Genomic DNA, 8,347 nt, shown 5'->3' on the forward strand with positions numbered 1-8,347 from the left:
GGAGACACAGGTGGAAACAATCAGGGCGTGGCTGGGAACAATCAGGAACGAAACAGACAAGCACAGGGAAGGAAGCGCAGGGAAACAGGAAACGAGACAGGGACTTCAAAACAAAACAGGAAACACTCCAAATCATAAAATTTTGTTATGTGTGATTTTACCCTTTTGAAATGGCTTCTTGAGTAGAGGTTGACTGATAGTGGATCTTTAAAAGCCGATAAAATAACATCAGTGTGGAATAGGAAAAAGCCGACTATTTATATCTTACATGAAATGTAATGTTCTGCTGGAGTACTGCCAGTCCCTCAACATGCGAGTTCTATTATAGGGATCTTTGCTGGGAGTTAATAACATTATGTTCAAAGATATTTTCAGCAAAAAGTGGTCGTCATTATGTTGAATATGGGATGCACGTCTCTGCAAGGCTGGTGGCGACTGCACTGCCACTTAACACAACAAAAACGTCCTATCAGCGCTGACCTTTACGCTATAGTATGGTATAGCTGGGCAATGTGGTGATGCACTGTGAGAGAAGGAGAACACACTCGCTGCAAGGGAGAGAGCGGGAGATAAAAAGGGGGTCAGGCAGAAAGCCAGTGAAAAGAAAGGATGGATAAGAGAGATACAGAAAGAGAGCGGGAAGGGGGAAGCGAAGTGGAGGCAGGGAAAAAAATGGACTTATAGATGCACAAACTGACACCCGCTTGACATGAAAGAAGAGGAGATAGAATAAAAGAGAATATTAAAAGAACTGTAAGCATGCACTTATATCTATACACACACACAGTGCAGTCGGTGTGTGTGTGTGTGTGTGTGTGTGTGTGTGTACTCTGTGTGAGACTGTGTGCTTGTGTTTTTAGATGTGATTTTCAAGCTGGAATAAAAAGGGAAAAGCGTGAAAAGAATGCACAAGAGCCTCCGAGATAAATTAAAAGGGAAAATCTGGCACAGTGTCATGTGTGTTTTAAGACACAGAGAGAGAGGGGGAGACACGCAGGAAGGAAGGGAGAAAAGATGGACAGATGTGAGGATAGAGGGAGACGGGGAAGGAAAATTGGAGAGGGGAGAAGGTAAGTGGGGTTGAAAGAGAGACTGCTCTTGTTGTGCTCCTGATTTTTCTTCTCTCCACTCATTAGGTGTGTAGCCTTGATAACATCTACTGAGCCACACACACAGTAACACACTGCGGAGTAGCTGCATGTATTAGAGGAGAGTGTGTGTTTGTGTAACGTCTGACAGCAGGCCCAGCTTTACAGCTCACTGACAAATAGCCCAAGGCGAAACACACACACGGTTATATTCAATTCACATGCATATGAATGCATATGCGAGTAGAGTCGGACAGTGTAAATCAAGGTCATAACATATCCTGTGCACCATACCGTCTGATGCTTTTCAAAGCAATACTTTGACTTCCTCACAGATGAGCTCCTCTGTGAAATCGGGAGGAAGATTCAAATCGGTGGAGAAAGCGGCGTGGATGGAGAGATGAGCAGACGAGTCGAAACTATTCTTAGCCCGCTGCTGTGAACCGTCTTGGCATCCTCCAAAAGCGCACGCACACGCACACACAAGCATGAACACTCACTCAGGAAGAACATATTGTGCATCCGTCATCCATATAGACCTGCAAAATAAGGGGAGGCGTGTGAGAAGGAGATGGAACGGCTGCTAAAGCGGAAGACTAGAGAAGAAAAGATCAGAGGACGGGAATAAAGGAAGCGACACACGTCGAGAGAGGAGAAAAGGATATAGGACAAGAGGAGGAAAAAAGAGAGGTAACTGATGTTCTCGTCCTTGTATTGGCTCTAATTCCCCTTAATGTACCTGGTATTAAAGCGGGAGTTCACCCATTCTCTCTGACCTTGTCTAGAGCACTCTGAGAAGCTATAGACATACAGAGCTGGAGGAGATTGTCTGGCTCTCCGCCAGCTCCACGCCGTTCTATGAAAGAAAAGAAATACTCCTCCTTTATTGCTGCATATTTGACCTTTTCTGTCATCTTTTCTTCAGTTTCTCCCTCACGTCCCCTCCGACACACGAGTAGGCTACATGTTAACGCTGTTAAAAAGATATACACTACTGTTCAAAAGTTTGGGGTCACTTAGAAATGTCTTTATTTTTCAAAGAAAAGCACTGTTTTTTCAATAAAGATAACATTAATCAGAAATACACTCTATACATTGTTAATGTGGTAAATGACTATTCTAGGTGGAAACGTCTGGTTTCTAATGAAATATCTCCATTGGTGTATAGAGGCCCATTTCCATCAACTATCACTCCAGTGTTCTAATGGTACATTGTGTTTGCTAATCGCCTTAGAAGACTAATATCTGATTAGAAAACCCTTGTGCAATTATGTTAGCACAGCTGAAAACAGTTATGCTGGTGGTGATATAAGCTATACAACTGGCCTTCCTTTGAGCTTGAAGTTTGAAGAACAAAATTAATACTTCAAATATTAATCATTATTTCTAACCTCGTCAATGTCTTGACTATATTTTCTATTCAATTTTCAATTCATTTGATAAATAAGTGAGTTTTCATGGAAGACATGAAATTGTCTGGATGACCCCAAACTTTTGAACGGTAGTGTATATATATATATGGCTTATTGTGTATCGCAAACTACATATAAGGTGACATTTTAATGAAGCCATAGAGGAAATTAATTGGCCATTGCAGCAGGAGAAGTATAATGCAGCAAAGAATAATGACCATAAAACGTTTGTGTGAAACCCAACTCCAAACATTATGCAGCTGACACATGCAGAGAAGAATATGTCTACAGAAGGAAAGACTGTGGAGGGCAGCGAGGAAATGGACTGACGTTGCACCCATTTAGGAAACATGCTGTATATTCCCCCAAATGCAGCCTGATGTCCAACTGTTCCAGGGATATTGATGGCATATTGAATTTGACTTTGAGAAATTGAGCCATGATGATTTAGTAGCCATCTTATTTAACCCTCCTGTTACCTTTAGGGTCAATTTGACCCCAGGCTGTTTTTCACTGTGTCAAACATATAAGAAATATCAACTTTTTTATATATTTAAAGGGCTATTTAGGTCGTCAACAAATAAACATAAAGCACCTCACACTTAAACTTGGGAAATAATATTAATTCTAATAATTTTCTGGAGGTTTTAATTGCTGGGGTCAAATTGACCGCGAGGGTAAAATATGTTAGTAAATGTAAAGGTAACAGGAGGGTTAAGGCAAAACGTTCAGATATGGCTATTTTATGTTCACAGACAGAATAGTTTGATGTATTTTTTTTACATCATAACTGAAGTAGCCATTTTGAGCATCATTACGGTTTCTGTTTTTGAATTGTTCCTTGTTCAGTTTGACCTAATGTGACATTTAATTTTCAATCAATTAAAGTACCATTGTGTGACTCGCCTGATGCTCTGCATTAGACGGTAGTGCCGATCGCGTATTCATTTTTACATTTGAATATCTGTTTGTTTTGGTATTTTATCACTGACATGTTATATTATTTGAAATCTGTGTAAAAAACAGTGTAAAAACTACAATTTCTTTGTATTTCTGCCAGCCACACTTACTTTCTAGATGTATGCTAAGCTATATCAAAGGGCTGCATTACAGTAAAGGGATGTAGTTTGTAATATTTATGTTTACCCACTTTGTCGTATCCACCTAACTGATAATTATTACAATTTTCATATTTTGTGAAATACGAGTGCTGTAAAGTCTTGAAAAGCTGTGCCTGCTAAAATAGAACCACCCTTTCTTTCAAAAGTTATTAATTATCTATTGGTTGTAGGTCCAGGTCCAGATACAACAGTGTCTGGGTCTAATTATAGAAAGATTAATGAATACCTTTAACGATGATGTCATGTGAAGATAGACCTTTAAGGTCACTTTAAAGCTACATAACTAGTTTGTTTAGTCTGTCTCTCTCGTGAAGAAAACATGTCTTAACATCTTTTAACACTGAATATTATGCAATAATATGCCATTTTAAATTGCAATTTATTAACAACAACAAAAAAAGCAACATTAATGTCTTCTCTTTTTTAAATGTATATTTAAAAGCCAATAGAAGTTCAACAAAATGTGAAATATTTTCTTAATTTATTTAGATTTTATTTAATCTCATTTCCTGTCAAACTGATCGATCAAGATTTACATTTTTAACACAACGGTTATTAGTTTATCCTTTTGTTCGTTTAGCATAGTCTTTCTATCCCAAAAAAAAGAAAATTAATAAAGTGTTTTTTCTCCCCTGGAAATATTAATTACACACCTGTCTCTGGCTGGCCTCCATATGATGGGAAGCCTTTCTTTGTGGGCTGACTTGGCGCAAAATAGAATGTTCTGCATATTTGAGAAAATGGGCACTTTCCAACCCATAACACATGTTTATTACACTCCTGGCTTGCTAGATGGCCGTGTTAGTGCAGGACCTTAACCCAGCGAGGTTCTTGCCCATCATCTTTCCCTTACCGTAACCAAATACTGCCCGTGCATCAAAATAACCATACAGTGTTATAATGCTCAGGCACACCCATTAGTATCCAGTCTGATCATGGTTTTCCGTACTGATGCGGATTGTTACTGATCTTTTTTTAAATATTTGTGATCATTTTCTGGCACGTTTGAAGTGGGTCTTTTTGTTTATGGTTATGTCACCCAAGCTGTAGTGGGACACACTTATACTATACTATCTAAACATAATAGATAATGAATTTTTTTATTCAATTTTCTTCATCCAAAGGCACAGATGGAGTTTCATAATGGACATTGCTAAGGAACGAGGCTGATAACAATTAAAGCATCTGTTATTCACAGTATATTCTCCATACTATCAGCTCCAAATGCATTTGCATTGAACTAACTGTGTTGTTAAGTGGTATTTGCTTGTTGAAAACCCATTTTATTCATTACAACCCAACCCTGTGTGTGTGTGTGTGTGTGTGTTCATCACAGACAGTCCTGCCAGCTGCTATCTGCCATTCTAAATCAATTCAATGGAATACGCACATGCTCACGCACATGCACACGCACATGCACATACTAATCACCTTATCACTCGCATTGCATCGTCCAAGTACTTAGTTATGTCTCAGTGAGTCAAAAAACAACAACCCACATAGCTCTTAAATGTAGCGCTCATTGTATCCTGGAAAACTGGAGAGGGGAGGTAATAGAAATAGTAGATTTGGGTGATGATTAGATCAGGCAGCAGAGGGACAGTGAAAGTAAAAGATTAAAGGAGGAGAAATTCATGAATAGGAGACACAGTGTTCTTCTTTGCAATATGGTCAAGACTACTTTTATTCAAAACGAAGCAAAAATAAATTGTGAGTCCACAAGGCCTCTTCTGGCACTTGAAGGGCAAAGCCAGCTACTCATTGCAACCAGACATCTTCATATATGTGTCTCACTCCGAGAGCTATCCATATTTATTATTGCACATCTGTCCATAGCTCAAGGAAAATATCCATCCATCAACTTTTTATACTTGCTTTTTTCTATATCCCCACATGCAAGCAGCTAATGACGCATCATGTAATACAATGACACTCATACTAACTGCTATAGGACATGTACAATGTTTTAATAGAATACAACCAAATAGAGCACAAACTCTGTTCACAGATTTTTACCATACACTTGGATCATGTGGAATAAGAGAAATACCCGCAAAGTATTGCATTATATATTTTTATATACACTTCCGTTCAAAAGTTTGGGGTCATCCAGAAAATGTTGTGTCTTCCATGAAAACTCACTTTTATTTATCAAATGAATTGAAAATTGAATAGAAAATATAGTCAAGACATTGACAAGGTTAGAAATAATGATTAATATTTGAAGTATTAATTTTGTTCTTCAAACTTCAAGCTCAAAGGAAGGCCAGTTGTATATCTGATATCACCAGCATAACTGTTTTCAGCTGTGCTAACATAATTGCACAAGGGTTTTCTAATCAGACATTAGTCCTCTAAGGCGATTAGCAAACACAATGTACCATTAGAACACTGGAGTGATAGTTGATGGAAATGGGCCTCTATACACCAATGGAGATATTTCATTAGACACCTGACGTTTCCACCTAGAATAGTCATTTACCACATTAACAATGTATAGAGTGTATTTTTGATTAATGTTATCTTTATTGAAAAAACAGTGCTTTTCTTTGAAAAATAAAGACATTTCTAAGTGACCCCAAACTTTTGAACGGTAGTGTATATGAGATTACAATCATTCTTATACATATCTTAAGACGTCTTTTGTCATATTTCTTGCGTTTCTCGAAAGCAAAACAAATCAGTATGACAGATGTCTATGCACATTTAATTACATCACACACACACACAAACACACCCACACACCTCTGTTCAGTATCCATTTATATATTGCACACTGAGCATACTATAAAAATTGCATTTGCTTCTGGTAAATCATATGGTAAGTATTTATGGTATGGACCACTTTGTGTGATCATGCTTACCATTTTGAAAAACAGGCACTTTCCTCGATATATATCTTCATGTCCAATTCAAGTCACAGCCGGGTGCTGAAAAAGTTCTCTGTCCGACTTCAGTGTTCACATGCCGAACATCTTTGATTAAATACAGAATCCTACCAGTCTGAATTGTAAATGTAGTTTGTGAGATATACGGATTTGTCAGTAAACAAGAGGCAATGTTTTCCCTTTTCACAGAGGATACAATGACGTGCTCTCAAACTGTCACCTGTAATGAATCTAAGCTCGTGGTGATAAACAGCGTCAAGGGGGCTGAGCGTATGGGGGCTGCCATGTAAATCACTTCAGAGCAGTCGAATGCTAATAAGGAATGTTATCTGTCGGCAGGCAGCGAGGGTGAAGATGAAAACAAGCGGGTGTGTGTTGGTGTCTGTTTTTTTGTAGATTTCGTGTAACCTAGGTGAATATACAGTATATTTGTGAATAAGAAAAGTTGCGTTTTGTGTGATTGCAGTTTGCAAACATTGGTTTGTTGATATAAGCCGAAAACCTTTTACTGACAAGTGACCTCTTGTGGTGATGCAGATCATGACTGCTCCCTCAGGAGGAAAAGTACTCAGTTGTTTTAAGCTCTGCTAATCCTCATTGGGAGGGTCTGACTTTAACAGTAAAGGTCATAACGCACCAGATTATGTTGCTCAGTATACGTGTGACTATCATGATGACGATGGACCATTCAGCATTAAGAGGTGACGAAATTAAGAGTCACTTAGTAGGTCTGAAAATGAATATTTGAAATTAAAATATGTATTTGAATAGTTAAAAGCAGATATTCCGGAATACAAATGAATATTTGATTGCAGCACTTCCGTTTTCTGAGTGCAGGAGTCAAACAGCGTCACTAAAACATTAAATAAAAATGGAATGTAATGTTTTACTGGAAATCCCCACTGGACGGGAGCCTTAAGCGCTCTGTGCATCCAATCCCCAATGAGTCTCTTCAGTAAATGTCTGAAATCCGTAAATGTCAGTCAGCAGCAGCTCAGGGAGCTGAGTGGTCAGCGGCCTTCAGCAGGATGACTGACAGCAGACACTTACTGAACCTAAATAGTTTTCCTGTCGGCTCCACAGGAAGAAATCAGGAGTGTTGGGAGTATTTTTGTTATTTAAACAGTTCACTATGCAGATTCCGTTTCACTCTTAACAATGCTTAAAAGACTGTGTAGCCATCTGCCACAATTGCACTCTCCAGAAGACAACAATCAACTATACTTATATTGGCATGAAAATATATACGATGAAATTGGTCTTTTCTTGTTTGAAATGTACTGAGTGTTCATTCAACACATGATTTAAAAAACAGTCCCCGCTTCAGCGGCATCAATATAAACACGGTGACTATCGTGTTCAATGTGTGATGGATTACGCATCTCACAAGTCTGAAGTCTCTGCACAGTAAGTTGACTGATGAACTGAAAGCAAAACACATTTGAAAATCACCCTAAAAAAATAATAAAAGTAAATTTATTGTGCTTAAGTTCAGTACTTGAGGAAATGTAATGACTTTCTAACACTATACATACAAAATATCCTAACATACAAAACATCTTTTTGATCTGAGGTTGTTTTGGAGGTTGTAGATATCGCACCTTTTTAAAATGTGCTCCATCCCTGTTGCAATGCTGACTTTTAAGATGGTCTGCCCAGATAGAGGGTCGGCCGGTGTGTGATCTTGCTGAGCGCGAGAGACAGAGAATGTGTCCATGTGTGAGAGAAAAGAAGGATGAATGGAGGGAGTGGTGCAGATAATAGGTGACTATATGGAGGTGAGAGACGGAGAGGTGGAGAGGGAAGTGAAAGAGGAGAGATGGATGGACTGGAGCAGC

This window comes from Pseudoliparis swirei, chromosome 4 (assembly GCF_029220125.1).
Source record: "Pseudoliparis swirei isolate HS2019 ecotype Mariana Trench chromosome 4, NWPU_hadal_v1, whole genome shotgun sequence".
Classification (NCBI taxonomy): Eukaryota; Metazoa; Chordata; class Actinopteri; order Perciformes; family Liparidae; genus Pseudoliparis; species Pseudoliparis swirei.